This window comes from Mugil cephalus, chromosome 18 (assembly GCF_022458985.1).
Source record: "Mugil cephalus isolate CIBA_MC_2020 chromosome 18, CIBA_Mcephalus_1.1, whole genome shotgun sequence".
Classification (NCBI taxonomy): domain Eukaryota; kingdom Metazoa; phylum Chordata; class Actinopteri; order Mugiliformes; family Mugilidae; genus Mugil; species Mugil cephalus.
In genome coordinates, this window is record NC_061787.1 from 11,245,758 (window position 1) to 11,266,392 (window position 20,635).

General features: G+C 40.9%; 1 protein-coding gene across 3 annotated transcripts in view; it reads left to right on the plus strand.

Moving 5' to 3' along the window:
* The first annotated feature begins 223 nt into the window (after positions 1-223).
* The window catches only part of LOC124995679 (RNA-binding Raly-like protein), a 97,787-nt gene continuing 77,375 nt past the window's right edge, over positions 224-20,635 (plus strand). For 2 of the 3 annotated variants that reach the window (XM_047568252.1, XM_047568254.1), the window contains exon 1: positions 224-1,416. The gene's annotated coding sequence lies outside the window, so the exon portion shown is untranslated. The remainder of the gene's footprint in view (positions 1,417-20,635) is intronic. The other variant, XM_047568253.1, reaches the window with a different exon arrangement.

The following is a 20,635-nucleotide window of genomic DNA, read 5'->3' on the forward strand; positions in this document are numbered from 1 at the left end:
ACATGGCTATCTTTAATAAAATGATTTCGTTTGTCATCAATGCACCACGTTCTCTCGCAGCGAAACCGGTTTCAGAACCACGGACAGCGCTGCCTCGTCGTTCGCACGTTGTCTGTCCTGAATTCGCTTCGCACGCGTGCGATTACGAGCATGATGGGGGTTGTGTTTTTTTTTGCTGCACGCGTTGACCAAACCATTGCCGCACAGACCCACGCTCCCGCTCCTCCATCCCTCATAAGAGAGCCAGGCTGCATATAAGCAGCTCGCACTCGCCCTGAATGAAAAGAAAGCATGCCTGGATCCTGCCGTGCCACTGACACCGAGCGAGCTCTGCATCTTTAAAACAGAAAAAAAAAAAGAAAGGGGAAAAAAAAAAGAAGCCAAAGAAAAACACACAACCGGTTCAGTCATAACTGTGGGATGATAAGGACTACCTCTTTTTACTTTTGGAGAGAGCCAAGCCGTTAGGAGAGCATTCAGCATCAGCTGTTCAACACTGGTCTCTCATTGCTGGAAGTCGGGGCTGAATGAGTCACATGACAGAACTGGAGGCAGAGATCTAGAGAAAAGGCACAGCATTTCGGCTTGCACCGCCATACTGTATTTTGAGCCATATCACATTTTTATTGCAACATTTTACTCCCGCTCGGTGAGTACATTTCCAATGGCTTTTTTGTAAGCATTTTTTTGTCTTTTTCATTGCCCCCTTTTTTATTTTTCCTCCTTTTGCTGGTGTTTGAATTTGAGCATTGACATGGTGGTTTTGAGCGTTTTTCACATCCAGGCTTCAAGTTTTTAGCATGCAGTTATTCTGATGGAGAGTGCCGAGAGGGTGAACGGGTGCGTTATCGGTCTTGAGAGAGCCTTTACTTGCTTGCAGTTTTGTTTCGAGGGTCGAAACCAAGCAGCTCTTGTCAGTATTGCGATTTTTCAAACATTCATTGGTGGGTTTTGAAATCTTTTTATTTTTATTTTTTTGTTTCTGTCGACTTTTGCTGTTGCTATGCTTTGGTTTGCATTTGGCAGTGTTGTTTGTTGCCTTCGAGTTTTGTGATTTTGATGTCTCGGTGACTCCCACCGATCGAACCCCTTGCTTTTACTTTGTTCCTCTTTTCTTTTATGAGAGAGAGAGAAAAAGAAGGGAATCATTTTTAAAGCGCGATGGCGTTTTAACGTGCTACTTTTCTTGCAGCTGAGCTCACAGGTTTGTTTTGTTTTTTTTGTGTTTCTCTCTTTTTCCGATTTCATTATACTTTTGCTGGTGGCAGTGTCAAGTATTTTTGGATGTTATTTTTGTTTTTTGTTTTTGACTAGATGATGCTGGGTGGACGAGGGGAGTTTTGATTCTTGGGGGAGTTCAATGCGTTTTTTGTTTTCTATGTCAACGAGGATGAACAGACGTTTTCCCCCTTGCAGGTATATAATATGAGTGGATAAGTATTCTGTGTTTACAATAAAGAATGAGGTGACAGAAAATACGCACCTGTGGCTGACGTGTTATTTTGTAAGGCTGGCCAAAAAAATGTGCTCATTAGAAAAAAAAAAAGCATTCTTTACCAATGTTACCTGAAGGTTACCTGCTATGATCGATCCGCTTCCAGTGTTTCATAAACAATTCAAGAACAACGGATTGGGAATCAACACTCGTTTGATCAATATGTTTTCTTTCTTTTGAGTTCAGCAATCTCCATGTCGCCCGAGCTGAGGAATAAATGTAAGTAGCTGCATTCAGGTCCCTGGGAAGGATGCACCGTAATGATCTTCCACAGATATCCAAACTCTGTCCATATGCCATTTTCTTTTTGGAGGGGTGCAGAATTCAGTTTCCATCTCTGCAGCAGTCTTTTGAACTGAGCCAAGTTGGGGAAATAATTAGGCTACCATCGCAGTGTGTCATGCACACAAGTATCTTGCACTTAAGTGCCATCCTTACTGCCAGACGAACCTAAATCGGGCTGTGAAGGCCTAGATGCATAAATACTCTTGGATTTGCCAAATCTGATTTTGCAAGGAAACGAATAGGGTCACCGGGAGGACGTCTGAAAGAGGACTTGGAGCAGATTAATCCTTCAAGAGGCAGGTTTAACTGCAGATTATTAGCGTGCTGCAGGATCTGCAAACAGGAGTAAATAGATATCACGTAGTCTTAGGGAAAAAAAAAAAGAGAGACATGGCTTGCCACCAGGGAATTATTTACTGTGTGTGTTTGTGTGTGAGTGTGGTTGCCTCTCCATGAATCTTGAATAAGTTCAGTCTCCAAGGAGATATTCAAAAACTACTCGGCTAGTCCTGAACTATTCCTGGACTGTTTTAAGTCATTTCCTTGATATTAGCTTCCTCTTGCAAGAGAGGTGTTAATGGAGCTCATCGGTTTCCTTCAGTTTGATCCACCAGTTTAACAGATTTTGTCAGTGTAATACTGTGGGCCCATAAAACATATAAGAGTGGATCATTAAGCTTGAGTATAGACCGTTAAGTCTCAGTGTCGTTAAACATTCTGGCACATTAGATCAAAATCAAAACAATTTTATGCAGAGAAATGAGACATTCCTAAGTGCTGCAGTAGGTAAACTCGCATTTTTAATAAACCAACCTGATTAGAGCAATTAAGATGAAGCGTTTTATCATGTATTGAAAAGCTGTTATCACATATTGATTGCGCTGCCCCCTGTTAAACCGGCGCGGGCCATAAAGCAGATGCAGATAAAGAGCCACGAGGAGGTTTTAATGGTTTTCAATTTGTGAGACAATTTAGAAACAGAATGTCAGAGTCCAGGAGGGGAGTCTGCGTTTCCTTGCAAATTCACACCCGTGCTCCGGCTTAAACCTGTTCAGTGACAGCCCTTGTCTCCGAGGAGGCGGCCACACAGCCAGAGCCTGTCAGTTATTGAGGAAGGGGTGTTACAATTCAATCCTTCAATTTGATTCTGACACAGATAGCCTTGCACATCATCAGAGGTTGGATCTCAGCCGCGATTCGAATGGATTTCTCTTGTATAAATAAAAAATAAAAAACTAATTGACTTTAATTTCCAGGATCCTTCCAGTTTTAGCCTGAGACCAGATCATGTCAAAGTGTCTAGTTTATATTTTTAACAACTTCTTCAACACTCCAACACCCGCATTTACCCCTAAACATTTGCTAAATTTAACCCAAACAAAGCCTTTGCGACACATTCCATCATCCATGCGTTTGCTTATACGTCCGTCGGCTTCCAAGCGTCACGTCATCCCACCCCAGCACGTCCTCGCGCCTTCGGGTTGAGAGGTGTCTCTGCCGCGGCGCCACGGCATACGAGCTCCTGGACATCTCTCCCGCTAAGCATTATGATAGCTTTTATTGCGTCCTGCAGCGCTGTGTCTCCCCTCCGGGCAGGTTCTCCGTTATCTGGGCCAAGCCAGAGCTGCGCGGGAGACTCGCAGACAAGTATGATGGCTCGTGTGTGGATATACCTCCGCTAGCATGAATAAAACATCACACGAGAGGAAGCTGTGCTAAACGCGTGCTTAACTATGGGCCTTGTGCCTCCTCGTGCACGCTTGCCGGCGTGAGTGCGAGCGTGTTTATGCTCGGTTAGTGCTTTTACTGCAATTTGTATCACCTCCGCTCACACCCGAGTCTTAAACACACATGCCCGGGTTATGGGCTGAATTTTAAACAAGATGTTCTCTAATCTTGCTTCGGTGTCAGTTTTAGTACATACACATTTCTCAGACTTTTATCTCAGGCAGGACGTTGGAAAGGGAGCCTTAAACATGTTCTAGGATGTCAAAGGCGCAGCAGTGGAGCTTTATGGGCTCGGCTAGTTTAAGGTTCGAGTGTAAATGCCCTGTGACGTGCTGTAAGTAAGCTGCAAAGCCACTCTGAAGTTTAGGATTCTGAATTGGATCAGAAAGTGAACGTGCTTTTAACTGGAACCGACTCACTTGGGGTTATCTATTGATTGTATTTGATTATTTTCTATACTGATACAAATGTAAAGGAAGCAACCAGTCCTTTTGCAACAACAGTAACATGAAGATAAAAACATTTTTCAACTCAAAATAGCTGCATTATTACACCAAAAACTGTGTTAAGATACTAATAATTGTTCTTTTGCTATTTTCTACACTATATAAACGTGGCTGCTCTTTAATTTAACAGCTGAAAAGCTGTTTTCAAACCCAAATAGCATCTGAATTCCTCCAGGCTGCGTGTGAATGTGAATATTCTCAGTCGTCACGGTATATGTACGGTTCAGTTGAGTTTCTCTTAGCTTTTTGTGTTTGAGTTTTAATGGCGTCTCACTGCTCATCCAGTCAGTTTCTTTAGTTCTAAATGACCAATCTAAATGTTTGTGTATGTTTGTTTTTTTAATTTTTGGAACATTAGTGAGCGGTGCCATCCCGTAACTTATGACACAATCCTAATATCTCTTCTGAAAACGTTTCGCTGCCGTTAGCCAGAGTGTGAGTTTCATTAGGGAACCACTAATCATGAAAAGCAGATACCACTCTGAGTACAGTCTGAATGACGTCCTTTCATTGCAGGTGGGTGTTGAGATGTTAACAGACCCCGTGTGAGTTTCAAGAGTGCACCTCCCACAGATGTTCCAAAAATAAACGCCAAGACCCCACAATTCATTTAGAAGTGAAGAAGCTTCTTCTCTTCTAACTCTAACCACAAAATAACAAAGGAGGAGTATACCTTTTTTTTTTTTATTGACTTGAGCTCTTTCCATTTTTATTTTGGCAGCTGGACAACATTCCCGAAATCTACATACCACACTCAAATGCTTTTATTTCTCCCCTTCGACAAGATAAACCCGTTAGCAGATAAACAGCTTACCTCCATCATGACCCACTCCTCTGAAACCACCGTTAAGTACTTAAATGTCCTTTTCTGAGCTGTTAATTCGATAAGTGAAGGGATCTCACTCTTCATATCCTGGGCAATTAAACCCATATCTGAAGAATAGGGTCAGGCTGAATGACTTTCCACTGTCTATTACAGGAACCATTCGAGTTGCACTTGCGCTGAAACGAGACTTGCCGAAACCTGGGTGTAATTTTAGAATCTCAGGCGCAAGATTGAGGTTATATTTCATTAACATTTGGTCCTGAGAGCGCGTGCATCTGCCGTCTCTGACTCAATATATAAAACAAGACGCAGACGTAGAGCTGGTGCGGGTTTGCGTGATAGGAGTAATTCCAACAAGTTTAAAAACGGCCAGTTAGGCAATAATTACTTCTGTGTGTGCTTATTGGGTGCAAACTAATTCCCAGGGGAATTACGTTTTTTTTTTAATTCCTTTCATTTTTAGAAAGAGACGAGGTCTGATTAGGAGCAAGTGAACCACGCAAAGCAAAATGTTCCAAACTTTACAACATGATCAAGAAGAAAGAAGGTTTTATGTGCTTTAACTACATGTCAGTCGCTCAGCGTGCAGTTATTGCCGCAGCCAACTTCAAAGCCTCCAGGCCAGCTGTATCACACCACATGTAAACTGAGCATCGCTGCTCCTGATGCATATATTTACGGTGTTTCTAGCACGGACAAATCCAAATTCATATCATGGGGTGATCAGTAGAACTCTCATCCGTACACACGCCACGCTTGTTTCATCATACTTAACTTTTTGCCGTATTTTTCCCCCCACATCAGTCTGCCAAACGTCATCATCAAAGTTTAACCCTGAGGCAGGAAGGCGGCCGCGCTAAAAGCGGCGCAACAGCTTTCGCCAGTCACGTCTGCCCTTTTTATAAAAATAATGGTAAAATCTCCGCTGTTAGTGTTATGGAATTGTGCCTGAGACATCTCGGCTGAGCACAACAGGAAAGTAACATTCACACATATACGCAAACCGACGGACAGAGCAGGAAACGGAGGCAAAGCTAACAACTTTTGGATTTCAGAAGCGGAATCAGCCATCAGATGTTTTCTTTCCTTCTTTTCTGAATGCGTGTGCATTTATTTGAATTTTGCCGAGCTCGTAATATCCCCTTCAGCACTCCCAATAACCAGCTTCCCCCTTGGAGCACTATTAGCCTTTTGTGTGTTAAGATGAGTAACGGAAAGCCATGTGAAAAGGCAAAGCCAGTCAAATATTCGTAATGTTCAAATGTTCACTCGCACAAGGGTGAAATTTACTTTTTTAACCTCGGCAGAACATAAACAAGCACACAGAGGAACAAAAAGACACTCATCAGTCAAAATCCACTGTGAAATAGTGAATCGATCGAAGAGTGAGGTCTTTCAGGTCAGTTTGCTGTGATTAAAATCTAAATTAAATGAGAGATTTACAGCAACACAACGAGCAACACATTTATTGCTTCTTAAGGCAACATAAAAGGCTTCATAACTGTACTTGGGTACATTTAATATGAAGATTTACTACTGACAGTTTCTAGATGACCAGTGCATGAAGATAGCAGGTTGTGCATGTTTTGTGCATGTGCATGAAACGTCCAGTTGGCTACATCGTCTTACTAAATTTGAGCATTTCTGACCGCGTTTAATCCAACGGACTCTGCATTATGCACAGTTTATTAGTAAAAGTGACTGGTTTCAGTGAGGCAACAAGTACACATATAATTGTCATCCTGATCAGTGTGTGTTAGGCGCCTCAGGCCTTATTCGGACTACCAGGCCTAACCCAAATCAGTTTGAGCTGATCATACAACACATTTGGTGGTTTGGTTTGAAACGCAACTCCAGTAGGAATTTTTACAGGTGTGTCTCAGTCTGGACGTTCAGATCAGATTTCAAAGTGTCTTTTGCATCGCTCGCAACACGACACACAATAACAACAGCATCAATTTCAGATTGACAGAAGTACTGAGCAGAATCCGGTCCTGGAGGACAGCATGGAGTACATCAGTCTGTGGGAAAATGCTGTGTTAACGTGTCTGTTGGTGCTGTACAGGGAGAGCAGGAAGAGACCTATCATTTGAAAGAAGTGTCCCCAGCACAGCTACACAGTCACTGATCCCTACATCATGACCTGCATCATAAGCTCAGAAACTGTGATGAATCTGGACTCACGAACCCAATCGGATTGTTGCGAATAACAGCAGACACCATCCATCCATCTCGAAGATCTGATTTGGCTGCAGTCTGAGCGAAGCCTAAGTGGCTGTGTGATGTTTGCTGACTCCGTGAGAGCAAAATAAACAAATATGAAATTACCAAAAAAAAAAAAAAAAAAAAAAAAAAAAGGCAGAGGAGTGACGTGAAGCCTTCCGAAGCAGGTGGCAGAGCCCTCCAGATGCTGCACAGAAGCAGTGGAGCAGATAATGTCCTGCCTAGATTACCTCTGGGACCTCGATTACTGTGGAGAGTCCTCATCTGGGTCAGCTCCAAGCTGGTTCTGCAGGGATCAGCTGTTCTCGCTGTCGTCCTGCTTGCCTCAGCTGTCTCTCACCTGCTCGTAGCCAGTTGTGGATGTGTTGACACGACGAACGCCACAGCCTCAGCAGCCATGATACAGTGCACTGCGCTGTACCTGCCGTGCAGCGATAGCCACGTTTGCAAGCTTGGCGTCGCGTCGACGTTGTTTTGGCAACATTTGCATAAAGACACTTTTCATAAGCACAGAGGAACTGTTAAGCAGGTTTTCAGAGAACAAGCCGTTGTTACTGTTTGAAGTTAGAAAGTCTGTGAAATGACCACAAGAGCTATTTAAATAATCACAAAGAGACAGAAAACAATCACATATAACAAAAAGGCTACAAAACGCACCAAACCGTGGCAAAGAGACAGAAAACAACTAAAATATACTAATGATACATCGAAAGAAAACACTGAGAGACATAAAACAACTACAAAGAGACACTGAGCTAATACACAGAGGCACAAAACAACTACGTAGATCATGAGTGACAACATAGAATGACAAAAAAACTATGTCAGGAACATACAAAACAACCAAAAGAAACAATAAATCACAACAAAGATAAAACAACCTCAAAATAATCAAATTGTCAAAAACTTACACAAAAAAAACGAACACAAAAGAGACGCAGTAATGTCAAAAACGTACAAAATGACCAAAAGAGGCAGGAAATGATGACAGAGAGATAGAAATATCACCACAAAAGAATCAAAATAATGTCAAAAACAGATGCAACACAACTACAAAAGACCCACAATGATGTCAAAAAAATACAAAACTACATGGGATGACCACAAATAGTACTAAAACTGATGATTGCAAAGGGAAACACAAGAGACACGATACAAAACACACAACAACAGGGCAGGGAATGACCACAAATAGATACAAAACCACCACAAAAGACCCAAACTGAACACACAAAAAAAACTGCTGCAAGGAAAAGCAAAACCACAAAGAGACAAAATTACAACAACAAGATGCTCAAAACCACCCGAAAGGAACACAAAACATTTTTCATTTCTTTCACTCTGGGCGTCTTCATCCTGTGCCGCGGGGGCTCGGGGCCTTTTACATGCCCGGGAGCACACTGGCGAGTTCTAACGGGAGGCAGAGGTTTAAAATCTTTGAAGTTTATATTCAGAAATAGAGTCACATCACAAAGGATTGTTTCCCCAACTAGGACAGCACGTGATGGCTTTACACAAAAGGAGGTCGAAAGGTGTTAAAAAAAAAGCAGAATCTTGTAGCTGTTGAGTTTTAGTTTGTCTTTTTCTGTCGGTGGGGCTGTGTCAGACACCGAAACCTAAACCGTTAAGCTGCACAACGACGGGGTGTGATGGTGTTTTTGCAGCACGTTGTTTTTTAAATGATTCACTCAGATGAATCGGATGCGCTTAAATTAAGTCATGGCTAGTTTAACAGAGAAAATTAAAGTGGATTTGGATTCACTGTTACAGATTAAAATGATTAAACATGCTCATTTGGCAATGAATGCCACAGACAGTGATACTTTTTTTGTTTTATAATGATATAATCTAATTTACACTAAACAAGATGCACCTGAAATTTGCAGTTTCACCTCATGAGTGGAACAGACAAACAGAAAAGATTTAATACTGGTGCAGTATTAAATCTGCACAAACAAGCGGTACATGCGCAGGATGAAGACATCCTTTATATAATGCGTGTAGTCAGTAAAAGAGAGGAAAAAGAGAGAGATATTTCAACGTGGAGGCATCTTGACTCACATACTCACAGGGATCACGACCTCAATTTTCAGTGTCTGCCACTAGGAAAGCACAGGTGCACTCAAGGAGAGACGACTAGCTAGCGAGCTAGCTAGCTAGCTATTGGGTTTGTGTACCCCTGAGGGAAAAAACATGTCCACCGAGCAACCCTTTTATGTTTCCCTCAACAAACGGTTCACTCAGGGGCAGCAGGGGGACTGCTGGAGATGGCAAAAACGTATTCCTCTGCACATTCAAAGTTTGATTGAGGCTGAGGGGTAATCGCTGAGACATTCACGTAGTTATTTAAATGAAGTCCTGCAGTAATGTTACAAACTGGGAAAAATAAAGTCCCTGTTTTGTTTCTGCATGCATGTCCCTTTTATTATGCATCTCAAACAGAAGTGCAACTGATTGAGGTTAAGAATTGCACTACCAACTGATTATGTTCAGGCTCAGATGCCTTCTACATTAAAATCTGTGGGAAAAAAAGGCAAAAACATCTGTGTTCAAAATGAAGCCGTGCTCACCAGTGGCTTTGTGGATAAAAATAGAACTCCCACTATTTAATTCCCCCACTTAGCCACTAAACAAAAAAAAAACAATCTTCTGCTGCAACATTAATGGCTTGTTGACATCTTGCAGTGAGCTGCAGTCTGTCAGGTGGCATGTGTAAATAAGGCCTCATTCTTCATATTGATTTTTTCCTCCAGGTTTTTTGACATCAGAGGAAATCAAGGAGCACATTGCTGCATGTTTGCCACAATACCGGCAGCTATTACGGCCTTTACTCCTGTCACTGTCCACTTATAAATGTCACAAGCCTAGACTCATCACATCCCTCTGTATGTTTATAGTAAAGATGGCGACGCATTTAAAACTCCATTAAGGCGGTTTAATTTTATGTCTCAAAAAGTGGTCACCAGCCTTTTAGATGACTCCGTCAAGCAGAAGCTACGTCTGCTTTTGACCCATCGCCATCGCTACTGCAGGTCATAACCTAGTGGTCAAATAACCCTACAATTCACAATACGCAAAGCAAAGATCGAACAACAATTAATATGTCATATTGTGTGGTATAAATGCCTTTATCTTGAGCTTCTACACCGCTAAGCGTCTTTAGAATCACTTCTGTAAACAGCAAAACTTCTTCTTCATTTATTCATCAGCAGGGCCAGACAAACCCTCAAGTGAGGGTAGGGACCCCATCCTGGGCCCTGTCTTCTTTAATTTAGGTTACTGTTATTAAAACGCTGTTAGGTGGTCACAGAGAGAGGAAAAAAAAGATAATGTTTTCCTCTTTCCTCCTTGTTTTTCTTTTCTTATCAACTTATCTCGCAAAAAAGGTGTAAACCTGTGAAGGCAAAATAACAAAATGAAACAGATCATTATAGGAAAAAAAAAATAGAAAATAGCAGAGCCCAGTATAAAGGCATCAGTTTGTCTTTGTGAGCTGCAACAGAGAGAAAACGAAATACAGAGGCTTGCTATGGAAATAAGGGGTGAAGGTGAAAGACCCTGAAGCAGTAGTCCGCTTTAACTGATTTGTTATCTAGTCCTGTCCATCACCATGGCCACGTTCTCTGGGAATGTTTTTATGAGATGGTTTGAGTTGGTTTTTAATGACGATTATGAGCACGCTGTTTTCTTGGCACTTGTGGTGACCTTATGCTAAGCTAAGCTAACCAGTCGTTGTACCTAGCCTTATATTTAATGGATTGACATGAGTGTCACTGATTAAATCAGTTTTCAGTAATTTTCAAGTCAGCCTCTTAGATCAATATCAAGTTGTCATTCTCTTTCAACTATAGTAGCTGGCAGTGAGTTAGCTTAGCATTATCAGCATTAGCTAATTTGTCTCTTTTCACATGAAAACAAATCCTCAGACCAATAAAGCCTAACGCAACAAAATACATTGTTTGGTTAGTAAAGAGTATTATTATTATTATTTTTATTTTGGTGTTTATAGCATGACTATAATGTGGCATGTACAGCAACTTTATGCTAAGCTAACTGACTATTTGGCATGGCCGTGTATTTAGAAGTGGGAGGGGACTTTATCTTGTCAAGAATTACATGATAAGCTCAATAACATACAGCAATTAAAAGATTGTAGCTGGCAGGCAATTAGCTTAGCTTAGCATATCATTGTAGGGTAGTAAGACTGTAATCAGCTAATGAGGCTCTTTTCACAGGAAACTAAATCTCAAAACCAGCACTTCTAAAGCACAAACCTCTGCTTGACTGGTGCAAAAACCTACATTGGGCAACTATCATGGAGGGTTATGACCAGGACTATAACTTGGCAGATGTAGTGATTTTATGCTAAGTTAAGCTAACAGGCTGTTAGCCTCGTACGTAACAGTCAGATGCGTGACTTCAGTACAAATGACTAAAACATGTGAGTACAATGTCTTATTAAGAATGTACAATATTAGTTGATAACAAAACATCCTACATAAGCACTTTATTTGGGAAGTTGCGCACTAATCTTTGCCACAATGACTGTCTGAAATTGCTGTGACCAGACATCTCCAATATAAGGAAGACTTGCAGTTTATATGGGGCCATGGGGAGTTGACAGTAGAAAAATCCATTTCTGTCAGAGGTTGACGAGTCAGTGGATGACAGTGAATAAATTTGTCAGGGGTAGATTTAAAGTTGCAGCAAGCCACGGGAGTTCGACAGCTCTGTAATGCAGGTAGAGCTAAAGTGTGTGCATGCAGTGCAACGCTCGCACAAGCCGAATGAAGTGTGACATCTGCTCGGTTCACTAGTTGTTTTACAGTACTCTTAAAGACACCTGTCAGTGATGTCATCAGGGAATACAAACATAATTAAGTAATCAACTAGACACATTACATATGTAAATGACATTAATAGCAGACATGGGTTTGAAATATTCCTTCAAATTAGTCACATCATTTAGGCAGAGATCTCTTCCCAGCGAGTGCAATCATTGGACTAATTAGGTCAGTCAGTGCAAGTTGAAACAATTTGAAAAGCAATTTCACTTTCCAATTAATTCTTGACTAAGAGAATGAAAGCTATATAGGAAGCAAATGTGTGAAGCAATAGTAATCCCTTTCAAATAATCAGATCCAGAATGACAGAAACCAACTAAAGATTTTACCTTAAAACCTGAACTTCAGTTGTTATTTTTCAAGGTTTCTGGATCAGAATGTGTATTTGCAGAGCCAACAACCTGTGTGAAGCTCGGGAGTATCTCGGGAACGCCATTCTGTGCTCCAGAGCTGAATAGTGGTGGATGAAAGCTTAACATGCTTTCACTTTTCTGATAGAAAATAAAAGCATTCAGTAAAGTTCACAACCATCCATCCATCAGCTGAATAGTTCAGTCACAGTTCAGTATTACCATCACATTATTTAATGCTTAAGCAACATTAAAGCTGCAAGAAAGCAATTTATTTTACATGTTGACTTTTAGCGTGTCAGAGGATTGCTACCCAAAATGGCTGCCACCAGATTGCATGCGCACGAAGCGGGAGCCCTCACAAAGCCTGACAAGCTATATATGGTGACGTTGTGTGCATGTTTTCTCTAATGAGAAAGTGTTTGCTTTCCTCAAAATGTACCAAAAACTGACAACTGTCTTTATTTGCATGGACATAATTGCAATAGTTGGCATGCCCGTCTAATGAAGCGCCAAGAAGCTGCCGTGCTTACAGAATTGAACTCTGATACAGTTGATATGTGACCCACTTCTTTCTTCACCAAGTTCATCACAATGAGTTTCATTAATATTCCGTCGTCACACCGCTGTTGGTTTCTTCTCGTGTGTACGTACCTTCAGACATGCGGCCTCTATGTAAAAACTGAACCACCTTCTTCTAACTAGATGCCAATAAATCTGCAAGAAGAGTCTTTGAGCCAACAAAATTAACAGCTGTTGGCTAGAGAAGCAAGCTCTTGTTTACTTATGTGTGAAATTGAAGATCTATTGTTTCTAAGAAAACGAAAATTTTGAGAAGCATCTTCAGCCATGACCGTGAAATTGAAAGGCTGACAGGCAAAACAAAACTAGCCGTTTGTCTGTTTGTTTATTTTTTTGTTTTGTGTTTTTTTTAATTGAAGACCCTGATGATGATTCTCTAATGAGAATAAAGAGTTATTTTTTGTATATTTTATATTTCCAACTAAGATGACATTAACAGGACGTGCTCTCAGAGGTCTCCTGTATTTCTCAATTCTTCATCTCTCCCCAAAATATCACTCTCACTCTCATTTTCCGGCCTCCCCACAGCGCTTCCTCAGAGATCTCACCAGAACGGTGCAGAAAGACCGACGCTTTGTCCATTCATTCAGTAATTACATTCCACCGCCAGGTCTTTGCGGGCTGATTATTTAGCTGTCTGTCTTTTCCTCTTTATCTAATGCCAAGCCACTTTTTCAGCGTTAGCTCTGATGCAGGAGATCAGGACAGCGGAAAAGCCGCAGATAAGAGCCACATCCAAGAATATCATCCTGATTGTCTTAAACAATGGAAAGAGTTCCAAGAGATTGACCTGCCAGATTTAGGCTTATAAGGTTCCATCAATGGAGGACAAAAACCACAATAATCACAAATGTGTGATAAGTCTCCACAGTGATATATGGAGGATGCTTTTTGGTGCGACGAACAAATTCATTTAAGTCGCCTACACAAGCACAGGACAGTTTTTTTGTTTGTTTCAGTTTCCTTTGAAAAAAAATAGCCCTTGGGCTTTATTTCGCACCTATCTTTTTCTTACTCTCCTTTATATCTGAGCGTCACCAGCTGTTATGGCAGATGGGCGAAGCAGCAACCAATTTAGCTCCATCCATTTCTATGCAAGAACACAGGGAAACTTTCTCTCTCTCTGCCGCTGCCTCTGTCTCATCTAAGGCTTCTTTTGTGCGTGACCCAGCCTTGCCATTCTTTGACAGACTTGGACGAACTCAATCACCCAAAAATGGGCGGAATTGCATGCATTGAGGTTGATATACTTTACTTGGGTATAAAAACGAATGTATAAGTAGAAGTAAGAGTCTTTTCCTTATACAGCGTGCTGGTTTATATTTTTATTCTGGACGGAATGAAAGACCTGAAGTCTTCCCGTCTTCTTCTTCTAGTGAGATCGTTAGCAGGCTAAGCCACAAAGAGCAAAGAGGAGCAGCGAGGTTCAACAGGAGGGCGAACGTGGCTCAAGGTGCCAGGTGTAGTGATGGGAGTTAATGGCAGGGCAGAAAGGTTTTTCAGCGGTGGATCCCAGACCAGTGTTTAAAGACAAAACAGTGTATTTAGTAGGAGTCTATTGTGCATCTAAAACTGAACTCTTTTGTTCCTATTCCACCAAAGAAAGCACAGCCCTTAAACAACCAATGGCACGAGCGATAACAGCCAAACCGGCTAGTTCATTAACTTGTCTCGCTGTGTTAATAATGAAAAGCAGTGTGGATAAAATCCACACGGATACACGCACTAAGACCTTTCAATAAAAGCTTCATCATGAGTTGGGGTTCCCTGCGCTCTTCAAACTACCCTAGTTCTTGGAAACAAGGATTCCACAAAATGTCGACCTAATTCCTTTCAGGTTTCCATCCATGTGGCCTCACATAATAATACATGCTGCAAATCTTCTGCTCTACTTGTGAAAGGCTGCACTTATTGTCATGACGATGAAACCAGGTCAAGCTGCTAAAGGTAGCCATTAAAAGACGGTAAACTGCAGATGCAAAGTGATGCATATGGTGAGCAACAACACTCGGATATCAAACTGTCACTGATAAGTATTCAAGGGACGCTGTAGGGTTTTTACATGTAAATGAATGTCTGTTATATTGAAGCCCTTAGCAAACAAGATTACTGGTTTAAAGTACAGAGGGACGCCAAAGACAGAGTAGCATAAAGCAACTATAAGTATGGCCAAAAAAATTGTTACAAATGTAACTACAGTTCTATGAAACAAACACTGATTTTCATAGATGTGGCTTTTGTGGGTATCTATCTACAACCTTTCTGACAACTTCAACCAGTCTAGCTGTTCTCCTCTTTTGTCTTTTGCACCATTCTATGTAAACCTTAGAGATCTTTCAGGTTAAAATCTCTTGAGTAGTACTTTCAGAAATGCTCTGATACTGAACTGTCTTTATTATGATGCACAATGGTGTGATTGGATAATTGCAAGAATACATAGAGTGTGAGTTTTCCTTAAGGGCTTTATGAAACATACTGTATGTACAGTATGAAGCTTATTGTGTTACCATGGTGTGTGCTGTGGGAAGGTAGCAGATAAAGCCTGGTTGTACTGGATACAGCCTCTCAGATTAAGAATTAACACCTCAAACACAAAGTTGTTTTAATCAGTTTCACTTCAGAAGCACTATGGGACCTTTCCAATTTGCTGGCTGATGGAATACTGTTGTAGCATTTGGACAAAGCCTCTACTGCAAACTGCAGTACAGTACGATATTGTTTGCATGGAGAAAATGGCTCTTTAAGCATATCTTCTTAGGAGTTCAATTTAAAGTGAAACTTGATAGATGTGTAATAAATGCACGTAAAAACTACTAGTCACACAGATTCGTATGACATTTAGGTGACCATAATACTAAAAATAAATAGGTGTTTTAGAGCGGATCTGCTATCAGTGCTACACTACACCTTGGACCATACCCAGAGACACTTGACATTTGGGGGAATGTTGTTGGCTTTCTGGCTGAGAGGAAAGAGAAGATTGATGCCACTATTGTGCTTGTACTCTAAGTAAACAAAATAAAAAACTAAAGAAACTGAAAGCAGATATTATCATTGTAATCCAAAAAGCGTTGAATAAGGTCAGCTGGACTTGTAGAATTTCTTGAAGACGTTTCGCCACTCATCCGAGTAGCTTCTTCAGTTCTGATAAACTAGTGGGAAATTGAGGTTTAAATAGGAAAAACTCTGTGGGTAACACCCACCAGAAACTTGCTTGACCAGAAACTGGGGTCACTAATTACTCTCTCAAACCATCTTAAATCCAGAGAGGAGTTAAGGAAGCCATCTATGTCAAAATGGAGAAACCTTCTCTAAACAGAGGAGGTGGACTGAGATTTAATTTACCAACTATTTATAATTCAGTTTTGACTTCTGTCCCCAAGAAGTTTCAACAACATTCACACATTGAGCCTCCAGGTTCCCATGGACAATAGCCTCGTTAGAGCTCTATTCATAGGGCAAGTTAGCCTGGGCACTCAGTTCCCCCCATTCAAGGACAGGTAAGTATCAGCCATTATGGTAATTAGTGACCCCAGTTTCTGGTCAAGCAAGTTTCTGGTGGGTGTTACCCACAGAGTTTTTCCTATTTAAACCTCAATTTCCCACTAGTTTATCAGAACTGAAGAAGCTACTCGGATGAGTGGCGAAACGTCTTCAAGAAATTCTACAAGTCCAGCTGACCTTATTCAACGCTTTTTGGATTACCATGACCTGGATGACTGAGAACCTTTACAGAGATATTATCATTGGTTAACTTGACTCCAACTTGACTTAAAGTTAGCAGAAACTTTCCTCTAGTGCCAACACAGCTAATTATCATGTCCTATCTTGTTTGTTTAACAGGCCTTGACACATTCAAAGCCATTCAAAAAAAAAAAAAAAAAGACACTGTGCTACAGATAGATAATACTAAAATGTGTTTATGTTGTTCAATTAATATGTTTTAAGAGTTTTATAAGTGCTGGTTCTTGGATTTTAATATTTGCACTTACTGTAGCGAGGCTAGTTGTTTTCCACTGCAATTATGCTAAGCTACCCGCCTCCGGTTGTTAGTGAAAAATGTATTTTGGCCAAAATCCAGAAAGAGGTACTGACAGGTTATGGTACAAGAAAAAGGCAAATTTCCTCTTGTTGTGACAGGAGTGCAACGAAGTGGAAAAATTGTCATGCAAACACAACCATCAGAGGGAAAACAGTTCATCTTTTCTGCTCTTCTTGTGACAAGTTCTTTTATTACGTGGCCGTATAAATCAGGTCGTAGATATTTTAAGGTTGGAGTGCTGTGAAGGAATACTTTAGATCAACTGGAGGGTCATTAGGCTTTTCTGAGTGGCATGTGGCTACTAAACACACAGTCATTTTACCCAGAGCAATATAATATAGCCAAGGGCAGGTCCAACATGTGCCAGAGGGTTTGTTGGGATTGGCCTTGCCTTCCAGACATTTACAGTTGGACCTCTCAGACTCGCAGACATTAAATTACAAATATATGTAGCCAGTTCTTCCAGAGTATTATTAATTTTCTTTACTTTTCACTCTTTTGTGTTTTAAAGTGTGTCTTACTTAATAGAATGCACTTTGATTTCCTCTCACACTACTCCTAGTATACATCAAATCTAAATTACTTTAACGTAGCTCTTCTCTTATTAAAAAACCTCAATGTAATTATTTGAGTGTTTTAGTTTCTGTTACTTTATATGTTATATTACATATTGTATTTATGGGCACATTCTTAATGAATTGATTGTCGGATTAAGTTGCATCCCTCCCAGCGTGCACAGAAAGACACGTGACCTCTACTGGAAATGGCTCAAAGGGGAACTAACTGAAATGTTTTAGCTATTAATTTTTTAGAGTGCAGCGTCCCGAACTAAAATAAGCAGATGGAGGAATGGAAAGATAGATGGAGGGGTGGATGGGTTTCAGCCATACAACGGATTATTTGATTGTTTTAGAATTTGAGCCAAATATTCATTGTTCGAACAACTAGAATAATGTCATTAGGAACGTATCCCATATCTTGATCCACTGATCCGCATGGAACTAGAATAGCAGTTGCCTCTGTAATCCAGTCAGGTTGCACTTTACTTCTATGCTTGTCTGGACCGTTGTAATATACAGGATGTACAACAAACTTAAATAAAAGTGTTTTTTTTTTTTTTTTGTATCTGTATAGCATTATCTCAGTGTCTCAGGCTCCTGTTTCTAGTGTGGAGGCATAAAAACATGCTGTATGTAAAAAAGTTGCCCTCAGTGAATTCCAGGTCCAATCTATAACTACATCTGCCAAGCAAGCTTTGCACTGTTATACAACTTTAAGTCTTTGACCTTGCAGCATCAACCAGTTTCAAAAAGTAGACAAATTTGCAATTTGTTGTATGTGCACTCCTTCATATACTTCTGATCGGATACGTCAATTCTTCCGCCCACATTTGTAACCAGAGCGATATCTCATTTCACCAACAAACTGCCTCATAAGCGAGGTAAAAATGCAACACATTTTCAAGCCGTGTTGAATCATGCCCTCTCATGTGGGAAATCAACACACGAACAGCGACAGAAATGCTCCACGTTAACTCTCAAGATGGTTTTTCGTGGCCTTGTTGTGCTTTCAAGTCCCGTCTCCTGCCTTGGATCTTTGCCAGTGTCATAGTAACGCGTGTGTCATCGTCTAATCCAGGCAACACTTTCCCGAGGAATATGTTAAAGGCTGCTTTCTTTGCACAGGACTCGAGGAGTGCTGTGCGTATACCGTGAGGAGCTTGTTTATCTTTAGGCAGCCCTAACGCTGATTGTATTTTGAGTGATTTAATAACTATCTAGAAATTTGGAGAAACTTCACTGGGTTAGAGACGTCACACTGGAAAGGTCAGCAGGAATTAGTGGAGTAGGAGGGAAACTTAACCTTTCTTCAGGTTGACTGGCAGAGAGACAGAAGTGGCTTGATTGCAGCCATTGTGTACTCTTGTGTTTGATGATAATTACATATCCTGTTGTTTGCTCAGAACCATAAATATTTCATGAGCTCCTATCATGGATTTAGAAAGACAACAAGATTTCCACTGTGCTATGACAGAAAATGTGTATAATAGAGTAGCACGGGTGTGTTGCTGTAGTTGTTACACGATGCGTTTTCGGCATTCTGCTTTGACTCTTGGCCTTTTTTTGGACCTTTTTGTTGAATATTACATGATGTACATAGAATCGATTTCAAGTCAAGTTCAGTTTTATTTGTAGCTGTAAACCACCGACTTCTTCAAGTGCCTGTCAAAGACATACAAGACTTTTCACTCTTTTCGCTCTTGTGTCAACATCCGGGTGCAGCGACTTCGTGGAGTCTCTCTTGTTTCCCTGGCAAGACTCCAGGAACTCGCAGGGAAATGTTACAGCGCCTAATTCCTTTGTAAAATCACAACTTGACAATTTTAAATTTTGGCTTGACAGCAGATCAAGCGAATGAGTCAGTTAGTGAAGTGTATAAGTGCTGGCAGGTGGATTTTGGACAGTCACGCTAATCATTTCCCCATTGTCAGTCTTTATGCTAAGCTAATACTGAGCCTCTAATTTTGTAAAGAAAAACGCACAGATATTCGAGTGTCATCAATACTCTCATGAAACCTAATTAAGCTGCTTTCCCCATGTACACTGCCGGGCCCAATGAAAAGTTGGCACCGAAAAAAGAAAAGGTCACACACTCTAATATTTTGTTGGATCTCTTTTAGCTTTGATTGTAGCAGCATTCACAGTGTCATTGTTTCACTAAGATGCTTCTGCAATGTTACAAGACTTTTTTATTTATTTTTTTTACCAAGATCTTGTATTGATGATGGGAGAGTCTGACCACTGCACAAAGCCTTCTCCAGCACATCACAAAAGTTCTCAATGGGGTTCAGGTCTGGACTTTGTAGTGCTCAATCCATGTGCGACAATTATGTCTCGTGTTCCCTGAACCAATCTTCGAATGTCATCTTGGAATATGCCACCATCAGGGAAGAAAAAATCCATTGATGGAATATCCTGGTCATTCAGTATATTCAGGTCGTCAGCTGACCTCATTCTTCAACTGCAGCAACCCCAGATCATAGCACTGCCCCCACAGGCTTGTACAGTAGACATTAGGCATCACTTCATCTGCCTCATCTCTTACCCTGATGCCCCATCACTCTGGAACAGGGTAAATCTGGACTCATCAGTCCACATGACCTTCTTCCTTTACTCCGGAGTCCAATCTTTATGCTCCCTAGTAAATTGAAGCCTTTTTTTTCCTGGTTGGCCTCTCTGATTAGTGGTTTTCTTAAGGCTACACAGCTGTTCAGTCCCAATCCCTTGAGTTCCCTTCTCATTGTACGTGTGGAAAGTCTCTTACTTTCACTATTAAACATAGCCCTGAGTTCTACTGTTGTTTTTCTTCGATTTTATTTCACCAAACGTTTAAGTAATCGCCATGAATCAGAATTTTTTTCCGACCACATTTCTTCCTCGAAGACGATGGTTCCCCACTATCCTTTTATCCGTTCTAAAAGATGTGTTTGTGTTTGAGTGGAGCTGAGGTGGGTAGATGATGATGAGTCAGGAGTCTAGTGACCTGTGACAGCACCAACCTGTCGCTAAAAGCAGCTGTGCCCTAAATTATGCATAACCCCACAAGGCTTGATATAAATTAAACAGGTTATATAACAGTTTACCCCGATGCAGTTGTCATGAATGAGGAAGATGGAGCTCAAAGGCAGTTTTCATACCAGACTTTAAACATTGAAATTAAAATTAAAAAAAACATTTTAATATGGAGGTATATG